This window comes from Lolium perenne, chromosome 2 (assembly GCF_019359855.2).
Source record: "Lolium perenne isolate Kyuss_39 chromosome 2, Kyuss_2.0, whole genome shotgun sequence".
In the NCBI taxonomy this organism is placed as follows: domain Eukaryota; kingdom Viridiplantae; phylum Streptophyta; class Magnoliopsida; order Poales; family Poaceae; genus Lolium; species Lolium perenne.
In genome coordinates this window covers 34,473,919-34,496,499 of record NC_067245.2, presented here as the reverse complement: position 1 = coordinate 34,496,499, position 22,581 = coordinate 34,473,919, and the positions used below count along the sequence as shown (strand labels likewise).

The window sequence follows — 22,581 nt, the reverse complement described above, 5'->3', positions numbered from 1 at the left end:
CGGCAAGCCCGGGTGGCCCAGAGATGGTGATGAGGCATGTGGCCCATCGGGCGGCCCGATTCTTTGTTGATCATGAAGGAAGAAGTCCAGCCCAGGATCAGCAGGCCGGATCCGTACCGACCTAGGAGTGACCCGGATCCAGGGAGGCCCATGAGGAACCCGGATCCAGTACGACGTGTATGGAAGGCGGATCCGTGACGTGCACGGCAAGATATTGTACCGTAGCTAGGCTATCTGTAATCCGGCTAGGACTCTCCATGTAAACCCTAGATCCGTGCGCCTTTATAAGCCGGATCCCGGGAGCCCTAGAGGCACAACCACAACTCATTGTAACAACGCGAAAGCGCCCAGATAATACCAGACAAGCAGCAGTAGGCCCTGTCATCGTGCAGGTGTTCCGAAGCTGGGTAACTCGCGTACCACCGTCCCGTGTGCACTCCGCCCTATGGCCCCTACCTCTTCTCCCCCTCATGAGGATCCCTCCTCCGGGGTACCGTCGATTAGGCAACGACAATCAACAACAACACATCAACACAAATCAACTAGGGAACCAAATAGGAACACTAGCATGAGATCCCTCAAACAAATGAGGGGGAAATGAGAATCGCTTCGGTGAGGATGTAGATCGGTGGCTTCTCCTTCGAATCTCCAAAGATCAAGAGCTTTGGTTGGGGGAGGAAGGAGATCTTGCAAATCTTGTGTTTCTTGAGGTGGCTCTAATGGTGGTGAAGCTTGGCAGATTTCTTGTGCAATGATTGAGCAACTTGTCCCTTTGGAGAAGAAAGCTATTTATATGGGTGGAGCTTTCAGATCTGACCGTTGGGGACGAATTCCACTTAGACCGGAAGTTCCGGCCAGGATGGCCGGAAGTTCCGGCTTCCACCGGAAGTACCGGCCATACGGGCCGGAACTTCCGCCCTTGATAAAATCCCTGCAAAGCAAAAGAAGGGGCGGAACTTGGGCGGAACTTCCGGTGGCCGGAAGTTCCGGCCAAGTTCCGGAAACTTGCGAAAACCTTACAGAACTATACTGAGCCACAAACTCGGAATTCCGGAACTTGCCCAGAAGTTGGGCGGAAGTTCCGCTGACCGGAACTTCCGGCCAACTCCACCGGAACTTCCGGTCCTGAAGAGATAAACTGAGCACAGACGGCGCTGAGAAGCTTCTGCTGAAAAAGTTAGGCCGGAACTTCCGCCAGATTAGGCCGGAACTTCCGCCAGATACAGAAAACCTGCAGAACTTCAGAACAACTAAACCAATACACCGATCCAACATAATTTTTGATGGCTTGTACCTGTCTACATCAACACACATAAAAATATACGTAGTGTTGACGTCAAACACACAAAACCCAAAAGGGCGGGAAATGTTCTTTCAGCTGTCCTAGTTGTCCATTTTTAATGCACTAACTTCGGATTTGTTTTCTTTTTCTAAGGTTTCCTATATTGATAGTGTAGAATTTGGATTAAATTCACTACCCGAAGAGTTTCCAAGAATTCTTGTTTGGAAAGGTAACAGAATTAGGCAATACTCTGAGATGATTAAAGTTAGTAGCAACTCATTTGGCAAAAGGCCATTAAAGCGATTGGTTCCTGCTTCAGTTTACCAGGTTCTCTAAATGTATTTCTTTTCCTTTTTCTGAAAATACCATGCTAGTGTTCTATATCTTACACAATTACTTTTTACCAACTTATTTTCTTCAAGGTTGAAAGGTCCTTTGGAAAGGATTCATGCAAGAAATTTTCAAAAACTTTTAGCTCACCATTCAACCTCAATGGCAAGCTTAAGGCTTTGTTTTCATCTTTTCTTACTAACGAGGTAATGGTACTATTTTTTTAATAAATTGTTTACATAATATCCTCACTGGTTATGGTACTAGTCTTTTTTGATTGTCCCCCTTTGTTTTTTTAAAGGTCATTGATGATATTGTACAAATCATACACACCAACAACATTGGGAAACCTAAAGATTTTGAAGCATGGTCACATTCTTTAGTATGCGACGTGCTTAGTTGTTTGCAAAATTCCCAGCATGCTCCTGAGCCTTCATGCAGCAACAATTCAATAGGTTAGCTTGTTGCATCTTTTTATGCTTTTCCGATTTAATTTCATATGTTTCTGTAAGAAATTTTCCTACACAACCTTCTCTGTCACCTATTACGAGATCCTTTTGTCTCATTTTTGTCGATTCAATTTTTACAGGAAATCTTTTCCAATTCAAATTTCCTCACGGAATGCAAAACAATACATATTGCCCTGGAAACAATCATCTAACTACAAGAAATCTGAAACCAGCGAATAACAATGTCAATGATAAGCAGACAGAAGTTCGCAATGAAGGTATGAAATTTCACTTGTGCATGTTTTCTATATTTTCTCTTTTAGGTTCCACATAAATATATATTTTACAAAGTTTTACATTAATTTTTGACTAGGGGTTGAAGAACCAAACAAGCAACATAACATTTTTGAAACGGTAGAAATTCCTGACTTAGATAGTGGTAAGTTTGTTACTCCCTTTTTTGCTTTCCGCAGATATGTTCTACTTTTCCAGTGCTCTTTTTTGTTTTTCTTCATACTGATTATACATGCAATGTTTTTTTTCTTCCTGTAAACAAAGGTACCATAAGTAAAGGGAAGCTTGCATCTGGTAAATACCAACATCTGGCGAAGCTATTATCCAAACATAAAGATCATACAACGCTAGATAAATCTGGTACATATCCCCTGTTTTTCCCATATCGAGATTCTAATTTAAATACAACATTTTGGATCCAGTAAATCTCATGCACATCTGGTATACATCAAATTTTTCCCGTAAATCCAGTGTATATGCAGTGTATATTTTTTGCATTCTAGTGTAAATCCCATGTAATTACCTACTGTTAATCTCATGTAAATCCAGTGTATATGTAGCGTATATATGGAATGTAAATACATCATATATACATGGTACATTCTAACTGTGCTGAACATATTTCAGTTGTGCACATCCCAAATCTTGATCTAGTTACTATCCCAGTGTAGTATGTATTCAGATCATGAAGTTTCTAGCATAGTTGCCTGCCTGCTTTTGTGTTGTTCTGTATTTTTTTGGAAATTGTGTTGTTCAATCTTCTACACAGACTCTTTGTTTTGAGTTTTGTGTGTGAACCTTTCTACAATGTGTACATTGTAAATGCAGTGTATATGCATATCTTTATGACTCAGCCTTATAATTTTGTAATTACAGATATCCCAGAAAAAGAAACAATTTCCAAACCACCCATGGTAGATTCATTTGAAGCAAACAATGGTAATTTCTGTAATACATTTTCGAAATTTTCATACTACATTAATTTCCCTTTTTGCGTAGGCTTCATGTCATGAACATTACAAATTTCCTTTTTCAGGAAAACCAGTTCGTATTTTGAATGAGGGCAACGGTTGTGTAGTAGATGTTAATGTTCCAGTTCAACCAGACGGTGCCCCAAATGTTCATTCACCAATAGTTCCTATTAAGCTTTCAGATGTATTCAATCAACAGGTCTCACAGAATGATTTTGTGAATTTAGCGGTAATAAACTTCTGCAAGTTTATAGGTTACTATTTCTATTTTACATTTGCTCAACTTTTTTCTCACACTTCATATTCAATTTAAGGATTCCCCGACGACACCATTGGTGACAAATTCGAAACTACAAGATGTTGCTACACACATAGCAAAGAAGCTTATTGATCTTTCATCTCCGGTTTGTGATCCTCAATTCATACTCGTTGATGATGTAATGTGCTTTCCCATTTCATCATTTTTCTGCATAAAAGATATACTTTATTCTTACTAGTTAACTTCTTTTTTGTTTATTTCTTTTTGTTTAGTCTATAAGTCCAGAAGTAAAAATCATAGGAGAGTGCAACTTCAAGAATAAGTATGAAGCTATGTCAAAGGAAACGGATGAAGCGTACAACAAACTGAAGAAAATTGCAACAACACCAATTGAGGTACAAATTTTCATCTATTTTGCTTTTCATTTCTTACATGTTCAATAAGTGTGCTCTTTTCCATCTTATTTGTACCTCCCATCTTCTAACAGGAGCACAATAATTACATATCCCACCATTCTGACAACAACATATTCAAACATTCAGCAAGCAACACTATTCCTTCTTCAAGCAGAAGTCAGCAAAATATTGTCCCCAGGAGATATGTTGCACCATGTAAGAGGTACACTGACCCATTTGTGCCTTTTGTCACCAATGCTAGCCGTTTTCCGTGTTTGCCATCCGAAAGAAGGTATTACAGTGCAATCTACACAATTGGGAAGGATCCAGAAATGAAAAGGTCTGTAGATTTCTCCATGTTTAACAATTTATGTCAATGTACATCTGATTTTTGCATTAGCTCTAATATCTAGGTTTTTCCCACAGTGATGAAGCTGTTAGATATGAGAAAGCGTACTGCTCATTTCAGTCACTTGCAACTTTGGAGCCTTTTGGACACATCGACAATTACCTCATACTATGCTACTGTCGTAAACTTTTCCATGACAAGCACCCAAGTATTTCCAGAAAACATTTCTTCTTTCCTTATGTTGGGGTAATTTTCTATTTTCATGTTTTATTAAAACAGGAAGTAAAATTCTTGTCATGTAAAGAAATTTAATATGATGTAAACTTTTTTCCTAGGAAACAATTCTGAGGTACAACGGCAACAACGGTGACATTGTTCAAACAGCATTTGAGGGCGCCAACTCTGCTTTCTGCCTATGGAGATCAGATCAGGTATTGCTATTGTTATAGATAATCCATAAACATTTGTCAATGTAGTTTAAGTTTATGTTCATGTAGGATTTTGCACTTTATTTCCATTCTATTTCTTTGCAGATGCAATTCCCAATAGTTATAGCCAATCATTGGTTCTTGTTTGCTGTGTGCTTGAAGGCAAAAGTTTTTGCATTCTGTGATTCACTATACGATGAAGGAGATCCTTTCCACATCACCATTAGACAACCACTGGTTAATTCTTGTTTATACTATTAAATTTTAATTTCCCTAATCTTGATTGTAGTCTTTTTATTCTGTACAACAATTGAACTCATATTTATTGATCATTTCTGTTTTCATAATAGATTCAAAACTTCATTGCCCTGTGGAATATTCTTGTAACTCCTCACATGTCCTACCAAATTGATTTTACTGAATTCCAAACAAGATATCCACCAGTTCCAAAGCAAGACAACAGGTGAACATGTTGTCTTTTTTTTTCATTTTCAACAGGTGTACATGTTTCTTCCTAAAATGTTTTCTTACCTTCTTATGTTTTTATGTTCTCGCAAAAAAACCAGTGATGATTGCGGTGTGTTCACAATGAAATTCATGGATATCCATGATCCAAGAACTCAAATGCAGAACTCTTTCTCTCAAGCTGACATCATAAATCTGAGGATCAAATTTTCAAATCAAATTTACTTCAGCAAGTTCAACACCTTAGACAAAACTGTTGTATCGGAATACTTTGGTGACGTATGTACTATACTTTACCATTCTGGTTATGTATCAATCTGTTCTTTTCTTCGAAATCTTCACTCCTTTTCATGTTTTTCTCCATAGGTTGGGATGTGAAGATGTTAGCTAACTGCTCTACTTATAATGACGAAACGCAATGTTCTTCATCACCACTGGCGACTGGAGTTGGGGAATGCACTAGGATTTTTTTCTTAGTTTTCTTTTTTCTGCATGCAAACGTATATGTGAAACTCAAGACCACAAACATTTTCATGTCTGTAAAGTTGGTACTATGTGTCTTCTGTAATCGTCTGTGCTCAGATGTTGTCTGTACTAAGCTACTGTCTTTTCGAGTCTACTAAGATGTTGTCTATCCTCACATATTTTCCTGTATTTTCCTTATGTTACTCAGATGTTCTATACATTTCAATAATTATTTGTTTAACAAGTAATGTATATGCAGATTTCTATGAAATTTCTGATTCCAATGCTACTGACACCTCTGATGTTTGCAGTACATCAGACTAAGAAGCAGAGCAGCAGAACACAAGGGCTAAAAATCACAAAGTAAGCTCATTTCGCTCTCATTGTCAAAGCAAAATCTAGATTATTACATCATTTTCGGCAAACAAAATCTAGATTATTACATCATTCATATCAACCACATAAATTTGCCTTGTTATCTGCATCAGTTCTGATTCTTTTTTCTCCCGCTTATTCTTTTTGAACAACTTCCTTAACTACTTGCTCATTGCTACTGCTTGCATCTTGTTTGGACTTCTTCTTACTTTGTGACTGCCCACCCGTGTTTTTAGGCTTACTGTTCTTGTTCTTCTTGGTTGCCTCACCTGCATAACATAGGAAATAGTAAGACATGATTACCAAGCTTGTATATTTATTCACAGTAAATTTCTCTGCCTTATTTATGCACCAAAATTGCCACCAACAAGAAGTAAAAACATGAGTACTGTCATAGTGATGCTCAAATACTAGAAATAAAGAACTACAGATGGTTCCTTACTCTTTTTCTGTTTCATCGGGTTAGGCCTTGACTTCTTGCGCTTAGGTAGATCATAGTGCTTGTCCTTGTTTGTGCACTTCTTTATAGTGTGCTCTTTAGAACCACAATGACTACAAGTGTAAAATTTATTTTGCTTGATTGCCTCTCTTATTGTGAGCATTCGAGGTCTTCCTTTAGTGTTAACAACATCTGGGTCTTGAAGCTCAATGTTCGAAGATGTAGCATCGCCATCATTTCCCGAGCTAACATTTGTTACTGTCCTAGTAGTCATAGTTGCTCCATCTGCTGATTGTGCATCCTCATTATCCATGTCAATCATCACTTTCTCTATCCTATCTATTTCTTGCAGAAGGTAACTGTACTTTCTTTTCTTCTTTGAAGCAGTTGAAGCTGTTCGAACCAACCTTTTCGACAGTACATTGAACATAAGCGCCGGATTATCTCCATGTATCTCTGGCTCTTTGATCAATTGAACCTTCATGGATTTTTTCCTCCAACGATCAATGAAATACTTCTCTGGAATTTCAGGTATGTTCAAATGAACCATAAATTTCAAAATGTGTGAACACAGAATGCCATCTTTCAGAAATTTGCAGCATATGCAAGAGTAATCTTGAGCAACTAAGTCAACAAGCACCACATAATTCCTTGGTCTGTGTTCTTTCAGAGGATAATTAGCTGCCTGGAAAACAATATAGGTTTTATCCTTTTCTTGCTCGTGTAGCTGGAGCCTTATAATATCTTGTAGAATCCATTGGAATTTCCAGAAAATACCAATGTTATAGTAGTGGTGTGCTTGTCATTCTATGTATAATTTAGACCAATATTTGTCCTGAGCAACTTTCCTGTTCCTTGATCTGTGATCGCATTCATCCTCTCTGTCATGTATGGTGTCCACAATCCTTTGATACTCCCTCATGAAACTTGTCACACTAAATTTTGCACCAACACCTATTTTGAAGATAGCATTAGTACCTTCACTTCTAGCAGTTGTCTGAATAAATGGAAAAAACCTTGATTTGAAATAAACGGGTGCCCGGTACTGTCTGTTTTCCCATAGTGTTCCAAAATATTCAATATGTTCAACTCCATGAGTCTGAATCATTTGCTACCAAAGATACTCAAATTCTTCTACTGTTAAAGAGTTATCAATGATGTCTTGAAAATCTTCATACAATCCTTCATTGGCTTGAAACCCTGTAGTGATTTTCTCATCTGCTTTTTTCTTGATGTGAAAAAGACACCATCTGTGGAAAGCATTTGGAAAAACTTCCTCTATTGCAGCTTTCATACCTCTGTCTCCATCAGTTATGATTGACACCGGTGGAACACCATTCATTGCTGTTAAAAACTGCTCGAACAACCATTTGAAGGTGTCCGCTTTTTCATTGACAATGAAAGCACAAGCAAATAAATACGTGTTCCCATGGGGTGAAACTCCTACAAATGGCGCAAATGGAAGATTGTATTTGTTTGTAAGGAAAGTTGTGTCAAAACTAAGACAATCCCCACATTGCTCATAGTATAATCTTGATTTCTGATCCGACCAGAACATGCTTCTAACTTTATTGTCACTGTCCAACTGAAACGAATAGTAGAAACCAGGACTGTCTGCTTGTTTCTTGTTGAACATGTGTACTACTTCCATCATGTCAGTATTCTGTAACTCTTTATTTATTTCAGTGCCATAATTGCTGACCATCTTCTTTGTGTAAGGCAAACATCCAATTCCGCCTCTCACATATGCTAAGATATCGACAATCTTGCCTGTAGGAGTGTTTGTGTACTTCAGTGTCCTTATGAGATCTTTTTCTTCAGGTGACATGTACTTGTGAGACCGGAAGAACCTGCTATTTGGTGAAAGCTCATGGTTGTGTTCAAGATTTAATTGGGTAATTTCCCAAACTTTGTTCTTCTCTGTAATCCGCATTTCCACTTTGCAACCTATCTTTGTTATGACTGTGCTTCTCCTTTGAGGCACCAACTGCTCTCTATCAACTTGTGTTGTTCTACCATGCTTGTTACACTGCATAACAACTTTAGTTATCTCATTGTTGCGTTTCTTACTTGTTGTTCTATAACTGTTGACAACAGCAACAGAGAAACCAACAACACTGGAGTAGAAGTTGAAAAATTGCTGCCCTTCTTCTTTGGTACTGAACTTCATCCCCATACAAGGTTTCAAATCTTCTTCAATGCTGTTTTTAGTAACACCTTCTGTTTTCCTTCTTTCATTTTCAAAGAAATCTTCAATATCCTCTGATGACAGCATTTCAACTTGATTTCCATCATTTGTTTCGGCACTAGCATCCACTGTAGCTTCTTTGTTAGCACTCTGTGAACTTCCAGTATCGGGGGTAGCAAATTGTGGTTCTTCACACAGTACCTATGAGGGAATAAGTAAGGTAAAAGAAATTTTCACAGAGTGCTAACAAAGAAGCTATTTTATCACTGAAACAGCACATGTCTTTTGAACTTGGTAATTTACCTCTTCTACTCCCATGTTTTCAAACAAAGCAACTCCCCATGGATTATCATCCACAAGTGCAAATTCCGATCTTTTTTCTTCAATGCTGCAATCTGCCTGAATGTTTATACAAATATGAATTAGTTTAATACAATCAAACAGTATGATGTTTTAAAACATGTAGACTGCAAACTTACATAGTCACAACCATCAGCCAATCGAAAATCATGGTGTGCATCCTGTGTGTCCAACATGTTTTCATTCTGAAATATAAACAACACACATATTAATTGGTTTTTTCAAATATGCAGTGTGTATTTATTTCTTTCCCAAGAAACAAACCTGATTAGATGGACCCACACCAAGCAGTTCCAAATAAGACATGTTCTGTAAAGAAGGATCTCCTTGACTGCCAAGAAATATCATGTCCTGCATCAGCTGTGTGTACTGACCCTGTAAATTTGCATTTTTCTCTGTCAGAATTCAGAATACTGGGGAGAACATCCTAGATAGTACTGCAATACACTTCATCGAACAGCTTATGCTTACATGAGGTGAATATGTTGTTCAATCAAAGATGCTTACAAAATTACACTATAAGTAATTTGTATCTGTCATTACAATATAAATGTTGACTGTTTTGTAGTTGCTCCAGAATGTGCTTCACTTTCTTTTTTTAACAAGAGATAACATCTTTGTCTTGTATATATCAGATACTTGATATAAAATTATTGGACAATATTTGCATGCCACAGTAGCATATGTAACTACGACATGTACTTTACAGAGTGCTGCTACTTGATTTCCATGTAACCACACAAATAGATTGTGTGTGACATAGCACTTCTTTTGTCATTTTCTTTACTCTCGACTAGTAAATATGTTAAGCAACTTATCTATCTTACTATAGACTCATATTTTTGTATTCTTGTTATATGAAACAGAGGGAAAGCACATTGACATTCTTCACGTCTGGCTTGACCCCTATGATTGTTGCAAGTGATGTAGTCGCCCGTGGCCTGGATGTCCAAAATGTTAGTCATCTGATCAACTCCTACCCGCAATTTGTCCATTTTTTTGAGTAGGTGCAAAATAGTCAGTATGTCATCTAGTTAGCTATGATGTCCGAAATGTTAATCATGTGATCAACTCCTTCCCGCGCCCTCCTAACACACAACACACACTCACAGTTTGTCGGTTTTTTTAAATAGGTGCAAAATGATTAGTATGTTTCATCTTTTTAGCACTGACTGATTTTTTTTTTGGCATGTATTATCACTGGTCTGTATGTCATGTTTTCCTTGTATATTTTGGCATGTCAGTGTATACTAGTTTCTAGGAAAATCATCTCCCATGTGCATCCTGTCAATGTTTACTTCCATTTTTTTGGCATGTCAGTGTATGCTTGGTTTCTAGCTCAACACAGGTTATGAAAAATCATTTTCTCCATACAACAAGCAGAACATGAACCATTTTTCTAGAATTCCTGTTAGTGTATGCTAGTTTCTAGCCAAAATATGTGACAAGTGCTTTTCTTCATATAAGTAGCAGAACAGCAACCATTTTTCTAGTCTTTGATGTCTCTGTAAGAAGTTTCTAGACCAAATTACATGACAAATCGTTTTCTTCATAGAAGCAGAACAGGAAGTCTACAATAGCAAGAAGAGCAGGAAGAAGTAGAATGAATTTTCATCTTGCTGATTTCTAATGAGAAATCAAATCTTTGCTATTGCAGAAAAGGTAGCAGAACAGGCAAGAAAAAGGGGAAGAACAGGCAAACCTGGCTAGTTTCCTGGTTCTCCAAACCAGGATCTGCATCTGCATCTGCATCAACAGCTTGGTGGTTGGGGTTTCCTCCATCACCATCATCTTGTTCCATCGTCTGCTCTTCTCCTCCTCTCCTAAAACAGATCTGGTAACTATCCTCCTCTCCTCCTTCCCTATGTTGACCCTCCCCCTCGTCCAGATGTTGTTAAAGTGGCTTCCTCTCTTTATTGTGTTCTTTTTCCCTTTTGTTTCCCGTCCAGATCTGCTGTAGTAGTTTCAAGAAGGTTTGTGTTCTTTTCTTGTGTTGCAAGAAGAGAAACAGGACAAAAGATTTGGTAGCTTTTCAGCTTTGTCAGACAATGGACCGGACAAAAGAACCAGAAAATAACTTTTTGGGTCTTTTTTGACTGCAGACAGACAGCTGTACCTGTTTGACAGCTGTAACCTTCTGATTGGTTTAAATTTTTCGAGTGCTGCCCAAAATGAAAACACTCGATTGTCAAATAGATAGACCCCAGAAATATTGTTTGTAGGCAAATACTACCGTGGTTATCTGTAAAACCTACTGAACGCTCTATTTATGTGCCATGGTTTTGTCTGCTTCATAAATGACTCAATAAAAAACATTTTAGGGAGTGGTTAGGGAGCAGTTGACTGAGAATTTGTTACGTCTCAGTCGACGCCTGACATAGGCATCCCCAATGGGCCTGCCGATGATAGTACCCGGGGTTTACTGAAGGCCCACTACCCGAAGAATAAGAAGACTCGGAAGCCCAAAATATGTTAAGGAAAGCTAGAGTTGTAATAGGAAGCATTATTTGTAATCTTGCGAGAAGAGTTAGAAACCTTCCCGGACTCTGTAACTTGTACAATACGAATCCCTCGGCTCCGCCTCCTATATAAGGGGGAGTCGAGGGACACAGAAAGCATCGAATCATTGTTTCTCAAACCCTAGTTTTCATATTCGTCGAGTACTTTTCGGCTGAAACCTTCGAGATCTACTTGCCCTCTACATCCAACTAAACCCTAGTCTACAATTTGTAGGCATTGACAAGTTAATACCTTGTCAATTGGCGTCGTCTGTGGGGACTAGAGGCGACAAGGAGCTGATCTCGATGGCACGTTCAGGATCGTCGACTTCATCAGTAGCAAGCAACATCATGGAGAAAGGTAAACAGATCGAAACTGGTCTCGTTGATTTTATTCCTCACCCGCCCTCCCGTTTGGATGCATATGCGTATCTGGAGGAGCCCATGAAGATGACGTTTGGAAAGTTCCACTTCCGCGTCGAGAAAGAAGGATCGTATCGTCTCGAAGTTCCGATCTCGTCGGGATTATCGGCGGATGGTCCTGATTTCTCAAACTCAATATCATCCATCAAGTCAAGCGACACGGAGATTTCGTCGCCACGCTTCATCGGCAGCAGGGCAAGTGAAAAACTCGCCAAGATCTTCAGCGACATGTCCTTCGAGTCATCTGCGGACTCCTATATAAGCGATGATTCGAACGACACCGACAGCTTCGACTTCATCGACAAATCCATCTCTATTGGGAAGGTCTTCACTAATCTCTATGATGGTGTCACCAAACCAAGCAAAGTGAAAACTCCAAACTATCACCAAGTTTATGCCATTGGAGAAGCAAGTTGCGATCAAGAGGAAACATCAGAGGCTTTCGATGATTTGGGAAACCCCTATGTCGATCCCTCAGATCTAAGGAGAGGTTTGGGCACTAAGTATGTCGGGCCCACACCACGTGCCAGAGTTCAACTTCCACAAGCAGCCTGGGATAGAGTTGCGAAAGCTTTGGATGGCTCTAAACCAATGGAGACAACTGCTACAGTCGAAGAACTGCAAGCTTATCAATATAGACTCGCCCGAGCTGGAAGAGAGTTGGAAAAACAGACAGCTGCTTTGAACAGAAGAAGGGAGGCAGCTTCCGCATCAAGCAGGCGACGAGCGGAACTAAGTCGACAATCAGAAACTTCGGGAGATAGTCATAGAGAAGCTCGGAGGAGAGCAAGATCTCGGCTGCAAAATATACCGGAAGCTGAAAGAGAGACTCTAATCCAAAACCTCGACATGTCCTTTATGTCAATCGACACGAGGGGGAATATTATCCCAAAAACACCGGAAGCGGGATATATGGCGACACAAGCCTTCATCTTAGCATCCAGGCCACCTCCCGGAGATCCAAGAGAAGCGTTGTACAACATGGCCATGGCAGGATGTGGAGCCATGGGAGCAGCGTTCACAGCCACACCTCCCGAAGGAACTGCAAGACAAAATAGTCCGAGACCTACCGCAGCAGTGCAAGATCCACCAAGAGCAAGTGGAGCCAGGGACACAACAACTCAGGCCAGAGTTGATAGAGCGCGACAAGAAAGAAGGGAACGTCGGCATTCACCAGAACTTGCTGAAGAGGACATGTGTGGACTCCCATGTTTCACATGACGGGTCCGAAAAACTCGAGTTCCATCAGGATTCAAGCTACCCGATAGTTTCAAGAAATTCGATGGCCTGCAAGACCCCGAGGATTGGCTTGTGGATTACCTCGAGACAGGAAAATTGATAGGCGGGACCAGAGCGACAGCCATGCAGAGCATCCAGATACATCTGAGCGGAGCCGCCAGATCATGGATAAAAAAGCTTCCCCCAGGTTCCATCGACAGCTGGGAAAGTTTCGAGGATGTGTTTATCAAGAATTTCCGGTCAACCTGCAAGAAACCTGCGACACTAGAGGAGTTGAGATCATGTCGACAAAAGCATGATGAATCAATGAGGAAGTACATCCAAAGGTGGAACATCATCAAAAACTCGGCAGAAAATATATCTGACGAAAGAGCGATAGATGCATTTGTTGCAGGAGTTCGACGAGGAGATTTCGTGGAGGACTTGGGGAGGACAAACCCAAGAACAGTATCAGCTTTAATGGAGATAGCAAATAGATGGGCAGATGGAGAAGATGCGGTACATAACAAACGACATAGGTCCCCAGAGGAAGATCGCAGTCGAAATTTCCAAAATAGACGCCGATTTCCCCGTCAATTTTCAAGTTATGATGCACCTGGCCAAATATCGGCTGGCTTTCGGGGAAATGATGTCTACGGGTGCTTCTATTCTTGTAGACAGTGTTGGGCCTCCAAGAGCAGAGGTTTGTAGAACAGCAGCAAGTTTCCCTTAAGTGGATCACCCAAGGTTTATCGAACTCAGGGAGGAAGAGGTCAAAGATATCCCTCTCATGCAACCCTGCAACCACAAAGCAAGAAGTCTCTTGTGTCCCCAACACACCTAATAGGTGCACTAGTTCGGCGAAGAGATAGTGAAATACAAGTGGTATGAATGAATATGAGCAGTAGTAACGGCACCAGAAAAGTGCTTGCTGGCGTGCAGATGATGGTAGTAATATTGTAGGAAGTAAAGATGCAGTAAAACAGTAAACAAGCAGCGATAGCAGTATTTAGGAACAAGGCCTAGGGATCATACTTTCACTAGTGGACACTCTCAACATTGATCACATAACAGAATAAATAAATAGATGCTAGACTCTACACCCTCTTGTTGGATGATGAACACCACTAACTGTGTAGGATTACATGAACCCTCAATGCCGGAGTTAACAAGCTCCACAATATTCAATGTTCATATTTAAATAACCTTAGAGTGCATAACAGATCAACATAACCAAACCAAGTACTAACATAGCATACACACTGTCACCTTCACACTACGAAAGGAGGAATAGATCACATCAATACTATCATAGCAATAGTTAACTTCGTAATCTACAAGAGATCACAATCATAGCCTACGCCAAGTACTAACACGATGCACACACTGTCACCATTACACCGTGCAGGAGGAATAAACTACTTTAATAACATCACTAGAGTAGCACATAGATAAATTGTGATACTAAACACATTGCAATCATAAAGAGATATAAATAAGCACTTCACTATGCTACTCTGAATTACTCTCTGGCAAGATAACGAACACTAATTCATCATGTAGGCAAACCTTAAAGATGCATTCCCAAGTACTAATGAACACCCCACGCTGTCACTTTGAGCATTCACAGGAGGTACTAACACACCACAATTTCATAGAGACATCCAACTCAAATCATAACTCAGTGAATAAGTATTCTGTGAAATATAGCCTAAGAGACCCACACGGTGCACACACTGTCACCTTTACACACGTGGGACAAGGAGTCTCCGGAGATCACATAAGTAAAATCCACTTGACTAGCATAATGACATCTAGATTACAAGCATCATCATATGAATCTCAATCATGTAAGGCAGCTCATGAGATTATTGTATTGAAGCACATAGGAGAGAGATGAACCACATAGCTACCGGTACAGCCCCGAGCCTCGATGGAGAACTACTCCCTCCTCATGGGAGACAACAGCGTTGATGAAGATGGCAGTGGTGTCGATGGAGAAGCCTTCCGGGGGCACTTCCCCGTCCCAGCGGCGTGCCGGAACAGAGACTCCTGTCCCCCAGATCTTGGCTTCACGATGGCGGCGGCTCTGGAAGGTTTTCCCTGGTTTCGTCGAACGTTTTAGGGTTTTCGCGGCGGAGACCTTAAGTAGGCGGAAGGGCGGCGTCAGAAGGGGTCTAGGGCCACCAGACACTAGGGCGGCGCGCCCCCCTCCTGGGCCGCGCCGCCACCATGTGTGGGCCCCCTGTGGCCCCTCTCTGGCGGCTCTCGGGTGTTCTGGAAGCTCCCGGGGATTCTAAGATGCTGGGCGTTGATTTCGTCCAATTCTGAGAATATTTCCTTACTAGGATTTCTGAAACCAAAAACAGCAGAAAACAGGAACTGGCACTTCGGTATCTCGTCAATAGGTTAGTTCCGGAAAACGCATAAATATGACATAAAGTATGCATAAAACATGTAGATATCATCAATAATGTGGCATGGAACACAAGAAATTATCGATACGTCGGAGACGTATCAGCATCCCCAAGCTTAGTTCCTGCTCGTCCCGGATGTGAAACGATAACAAAGATAATTTCTGGAGTGACATGCCATCATAACCTTGATCATACTATTGTAAGCATATGTAATGAATGCAGCGATCAAAACAATGGTAATGTCATGAGTAAACAAATGAATCATAAAGCAAAGACTTTTCATGAATAGTACTTCAAGACAAGCATCAATAAGTCTTGCATAAGAGTTAACTCATAAAGTAATAAATCAAAGTAAAGGTATTGAAGCAACACAAAGGAAGATTAAGTTTCAGCGGTTGCTTTCAACTTATAACATGTATATCTCATGGATAGTGTCAATGTAAAGTAATATAACAAGTGCAATATGCAAGTATGTAGGAATCAATGCACAGTTCACACAAGTGTTTGCTTCTTGAGGTGGAGAGAAATAGGTGAACTGACTCAACATAAAAGTAAAAGAAAGGTCCTTCAAAGAGGAAAGCATCGATTGCTATATTTGTGCTAGAGCTTTGGTTTTGAAAACATGAAACAATTTTGTCAACGGTAGTAATAAAGCATATGTATCATGTAAATTATATCTTACAAGTTGCAAGCCTCATGCATAGTATACTAATAGTGCCCGCACCTTGTCCTAATTAGCTCGGATCACCAAGATTATCATTGCAATACACATGTTTTAACCAAGTGTCACAAAGGGGTACCTCTATGCCGCCTGTACAAAGGTCTAAGGAGAAAGCTCGCATTTGGATTTCTCGCTTTTGATTATTCTCAACTTAGACATCTTTACCGGGACAACATAGACAACAGATAATGGACTCCTCTTTAATGCATAAGCAATTAGCAACAATTAATGTTCTCATATGAGATTGAGGATATATGTCCAAAACTGAAACTTCCACCATGATTCATGGCTTTAGTTAGCGGCCCAATGTTCTTCTCTAACATGATGCATGCTCTAACCATTAAATGAGTGGTAAATCTCCCTTACTTCAGACAAGACGGACATGCATAGCAACTCACATGATATTCAACAAAGAGTTGATGGCGTCCCCAGGAGCATGGTTATCGCACAACAAGCAACTTAATAAGAGATAAAGTGCATAAGTACATATTCAATACCACAATAATTTTTAAGGCTATTTTGTCCCATGAGCTATATATTGCAAAGGCGAATGATGGAAATTTTAAAGGTAGCACTCAAGCAATTTACTTTGGAATGGCGGAGAAATACCATGTAGTAGGTAGGTATGGTGGACACAAATGGCATAGTGGTTGGCTCAAGGATTTTGGATGCATGAGAAGTATTCCCTCTCGATACAAGGCTTAGGCTAGCAAAGTTATTTGAAACAAACACAAGGATGAACCGGTGCAGCAAAACTTACATAAAAGACATATTGTAAACATTATAAGACTCTACACCGTCTTCCTTGTTGTTCAAACTCTTTACTAGAAATTATCTAGACCTTAGAGAGACCAATTATGCAACCCAAATTTTAGCAAGCTCTATGTATTTCTTCATTAATAGGTGCAAAGTATATGATGCAAGAGCTTAAACATGAGCACAACAATTGCCAAGTATCACATTATCCAAGACATTTTACCAATTACTACATGTAGCATTTTCCGTTTCCAACCATATAACAATGAACGAAGCAGTTTCAACCTTCGCCATGAACATTAAAAGCTAAGAACACATGTGTTCATACGAACCAGCGGAGCGTGTCTCTCTCCCACACAAGCATTTATTCAAACAAAAACACAAACAAAAGCACACAGACGCTCCAAGTAAAGTACATAAGATGTGACTGAATAAAAATATAGTTTCAAGAAAAGAAACCTGATAAATTGTCGATGAAGAAGGGGATGCCTTGGGCATCCCCAAGCTTAGACGCTTGAGTCTTCTTGAAATATGCAGGGATGAACCACTGGGGCATCCCCAAGCTTAGACTCTTCACTCTTCTTGATCATAGTATATCATCCTCCTCTCTTGACCCTTGAAAACTTCCTCCACACCAAACTCGAAACAAACTCATTAGAGGGTTAGTGCATAATCAAAAATTCACATGTTCAGAGGTGACACAATCATTCTTAACACTTCTAGACATTGCACAAAGCTACTGGAAGTCAATGGAACAAAGAAATCCATCCCACATAGAAAAAAAGAGGCAATGCGAAATAAAAGGCAGAATCTGTCAAAACAGAACAGTCCGTAAAGACGAATTTTAAAGTGGCACCAGACTTGCTCATATGAAAATGCCCAAATTGAATGAAAGTTGCGTACATATCTGAGGATCACGCACGTAAATTGGCAGATTTTTATGAGTTACCTACAGAGAACCCTGCCCAAATTCGTGACAGACAGAAATCTGTTTCTGCGCAGTAATCCAAATCTAGTATCAACCTTGCTATCAAAGACTTTACTTGGCACAACAATGCAATAAAATAAGATAAGGAGAGGTTGCTACAGTAGTAACAACTTCCAAGACACAAATATAAAACAAAAGTACTGTACTAAAATAAACACATGGGTTATCTCCCAAGAAGTGCTTTCTTTATAGCCATTAAGATGGGCTCAGCAGTTTTAATGATGCTCACATGAAAAATAGAGTATGAAGCAAAAGAGAGCATCAAGAGGCAAATTCAAAACAAATTTAAGTCTAACATGCTTCCTATGCATAGGAATCTTGTAAATAAACAAGTTCATGAAAAGCAAAGTAACAAGCATAGGAAGATAAAACCAGTGTAACTTCAAAAATTTCAGCATATAGAGAGGTGTTTTAGTAACATGAAAATTTCTACAACCATATTTTCCTCTCTCATAATAACTTTCAGAGGCATCATGAACAAACTCAACAATATAAGTATCACATAAAGCATTCTTATTCACATGCATAAAAGTATCATTACTCTCCACATAAGCATAATCAATTTTATTAGTTGTAGTGGGAGCAAATTCAACAAAGTAGCTATCATTATTATTCTCATCATCAAATATAGGAGGCATATTGTAATCATAATCAAATTTATCCTCCATAACAAAGTGTACTAAAAGACCAATATCATTATAATCATCATAAATAGGAGGCAAAGTATCATCAAAGTAAATTTTCTCCTCAATGCTTGGGGGACTAAAAATATCATGCTCATCAAAGCCAGCTTCCCCAAGCTTAGAATTTTCCATATCATTAGCAACAATGGTGTTCAAAGCGTTCATACTAATATGTTCCATAGGTTTTTTAATTTTCGCATCAAACCATCCATGTCTTAAATCAGGAAATAGAATAAGAAGCTCATTGTTCTCCATTATGCCTAACTAGTGTAAACAAGAAACAAAAAGATGCAATTGCAGGATCTAAAGGAAATAGCTTCGAGCACACACACAACGGCAACAGAAAAGTACTTTACCTGGGACCGGAGTATGAGTGCCTTTTACCTTTCCTCCCCGGCAACGGCGCCAGAAAATAGCTTAGTTGCCGGGGTCCGGTGTGTGTGTGCCGTTTACCTTTCCTCCCCGGCAACGGCGCCAGAAAATAGCTTGATGTCTACGGGTGCTTCTATTCTTGTAGACAGTGTTGGGCCTCCAAGAGCAGAGGTTTGTAGAACAGCAGCAAGTTTCCCTTAAGTGGATCACCCAAGGTTTATCGAACTCAGGGAGGAAGAGGTCAAAGATATCCCTCTCATGCAACCCTGCAACCACAAAGCAAGAAGTCTCTTGTGTCCCCAACACACCTAATAGGTGCACTAGTTCGGCGAAGAGATAGTGAAATACAAGTGGTATGAATGAATATGAGCAGTAGTAACGGCACCAGAAAAGTGCTTGCTGGCGTGCAGATGATGGTAGTAATATTGTAGGAAGTAAAGATGCAGTAAAACAGTAAACAAGCAGCGATAGCAGTATTTAGGAACAAGGCCTAGGGATCATACTTTCACTAGTGGACACTCTCAACATTGATTACATAACAGAATAAATAAATAGATGCTAGACTCTACACCCTCTTGTTGGATGATGAACACCACTAACTGTGTAGGATTACACGAACCCTCAATGCCGGAGTTAACAAGCTCCACAATATTCAATGTTCATATTTAAATAACCTTAGAGTGCATAACAGATCAACATAACCAAACCAAGTACTAACATAGCATGCACACTGTCACCTTCACACTACGAAAGGAGGAATAGATCACATCAATACTATCATAGCAATAGTTAACTTCGTAATCTACAAGAGATCACAATCATAGCCTATGCCAAGTACTAACACGATGCACACACTGTCACCATTACACCGTGCAGGAGGAATAAACTACTTTAATAACATCACTAGAGTAGCACACAGATAAATTGTGATACTAAACACATTGCAATCATAAAGAGATATAAATAAGCACTTCACTATGCTACTCTGAATTACTCTCTGGCAAGATAACGAACACTAATTCATCATGTAGGCAAACCTTAAAGATGCATTCCCAAGTACTAATGAACACCCCACGCTGTCACTTTGAGCATTCACAGGAGGTACTAACACACCACAATTTCATAGAGACATCCAACTCAAATCATAACTCAGTGAATAAGTATTCTGTGAAATATAGCCTAAGAGACCCACACGGTGCACACACTGTCACCTTTACACACGTGGGACAAGGAGTCTCCGGAGATCACATAAGTAAAATCCACTTGACTAGCATAATGACATCTAGATTACAAGCATCATCATATGAATCTCAATCATGTAAGGCAGCTCATGAGATTATTGTATTGAAGCACATAGGAGAGAGATGAACCACATAGCTACCGGTACAGCCCCGAGCCTCGATGGAGAACTACTCCCTCCTCATGGGAGACAGCAGCGTTGATGAAGATGGCGGTGGTGTCGATGGAGAAGCCTTCCGGGGGCACTTCCCCGTCCCGGCGGCATGCCGGAACAGAGACTCCTGTCCCCCAGATCTTGGCTTCGCGATGGCGGCGGCTCTGGAAGGTTTTCTCTGGTTTCGTCGAACGTTTTAGGGTTTTCGCGACGGAGTCCTTAAGTAGGCAGAAGGGCGGCGTCAGAAGGGGTCTGGGGCCACCAGACACTAGGGCGGCGCGCCCCCCTCCTGGGCCACACCGCCACCATGTGTGGGCCCCCTGTGGCCCCTCTCTGGCGGCTCTCGGGTGTTCTGGAAGCTCCCGGGGATTCTAAGATGCTGGGCGTTGATTTCGTCCAATTCCGAGAATATTTCCTTACTAGGATTTCTGAAACCAAAAACAGCAGAAAACAGGAACTGGCACTTCGGCATCTCGTCAATAGGTTAGTTCCGGAAAACGCATAAATATGACATAAAGTATGCATAAAACATGTAGATATCATCAATAATGTGGCATGGAACACAAGAAATTATCGATACGTCGGAGACGTATCAGGAAAAAATGGAGGAAACAGTAGAGATGACTACCAGAGAAGTAATGCACAGCAAGGCGACAATAGAGATAACAGGCAAAATAGCGGTCCAAGGTTCCAGAGACCTTTTGTGTCTCCCGAAGAGATGATGAACGGGCCGTGTCAGATGCACTTCTTTCTCGATAGCAATGGAAAAAAGACAGTCGGGACACTTGCAAAAAGATTGCCGAAATTTCCATGCAATGTTAAGATGGGCAGGACATGCAAATGCTCAGGCAGCGCACAGAAATCCTCAAGGACCTAGGAGTGAGATTCACTTGCCACCTCCTCCCGCAGTTACAGATGAAAATTGACATCAGCTCAGAATAGCGGCAGCACCTGCTCCTCCGCCCTATGTCGATCCTAACTCTAACGGAGCGATCTCGATGATTCAGAAAGGAAGGCCATCCAACAGAGCTCAGAAAGTAATCTCGCGACAGGTATTTATGGCAGAGAAGATGCCACCACCAACAGTCGAGTACCTTAACTGGTCAGGGCAAGATATTGGCTTCACAATAGCAGATCATCCACAGCAAGTTCCTCGACCAGGGCAGTCAGCACTGATCTTACCAGCAGTAATTGCGGGATTCGATGTCTCTCGGGTATTCATAGATGGCGGTAGCAGTTTAAACCTTATGTACGCAGATACGCTAAGGAAGATGAATATTTCCCTCGCAAATTTGAAACCAACCGACACGCGTTTCCATGGCATCACACCAGAGAAGCCAAGTTACCCACTGGGGAGGATCAATCTCGACGTTCAGTTTGGAACCCGAGAAAACTACAGGATAGAAAGGTTGGAATTCGAAGTTGTGGATTTCCCGTCGCAGTATCACGCTTTGTTGGGGCGACCAGCATATGCCAGGTTTATGGCAGTATCACATTACACGTACTTGCTTTGGAGGTTACCTGGACCTAAGGGACCAATCACAGTCAAAGGAAGCTTCGCGCTAGCCGATAAATGCGACAAAGATTTTCATCGACTATCAGAAACTTTCGGGATGCAGGCAGAGTACACAGCGTCAAGGCTCATGACTGATTATGATGTGCTGCCAGACGTAGGGAGGCCCAACAAGGAATCAACTTTCAATACAGCAAAAGATTCTAAGGAAGTGCAGATTCACCCGACAGATCCGAAGAAAATGACGTCCATCGCAACAAACATGGACCTCGCATAGGAAAGCGCGCTCGTCGAGTTCCTCCGTGAGCACTGGAAAATCTTCGCATGGTGTCCAGCTGACATGCCAGGAGTACCCAGGGAACTTGCCGAGCACCACCTAAACTTGGATCCTATTGCGAGACCAATCAAGCAACCTTTGCGGCGTTTTTCGGAACCAAACCGCAAAGCCATGCTGTCAGAAATTGATCGACTTAGAGAAGCTGGTTTCATCAAAGAGATATCTACTGAGGCCACTTGGGTAGCTAACCCAGTGATGGTGCCGAAGAAACAC

The 22,581-nt window shown here is 40.7% G+C and overlaps 1 long non-coding RNA gene across 1 annotated transcript; it reads left to right on the top strand.

Moving 5' to 3' along the window:
• Positions 1-4,663: 4,663 nt before the first annotated feature.
• On the top strand, positions 4,664-5,220 carry LOC127328359 (uncharacterized). The gene is made up of 3 exons (XR_011750856.1): positions 4,664-4,760; positions 4,863-4,994; positions 5,108-5,220. It is a non-coding gene; the product is annotated as an uncharacterized lncRNA (long non-coding RNA).
• Positions 5,221-22,581: the final 17,361 nt, after the last annotated feature.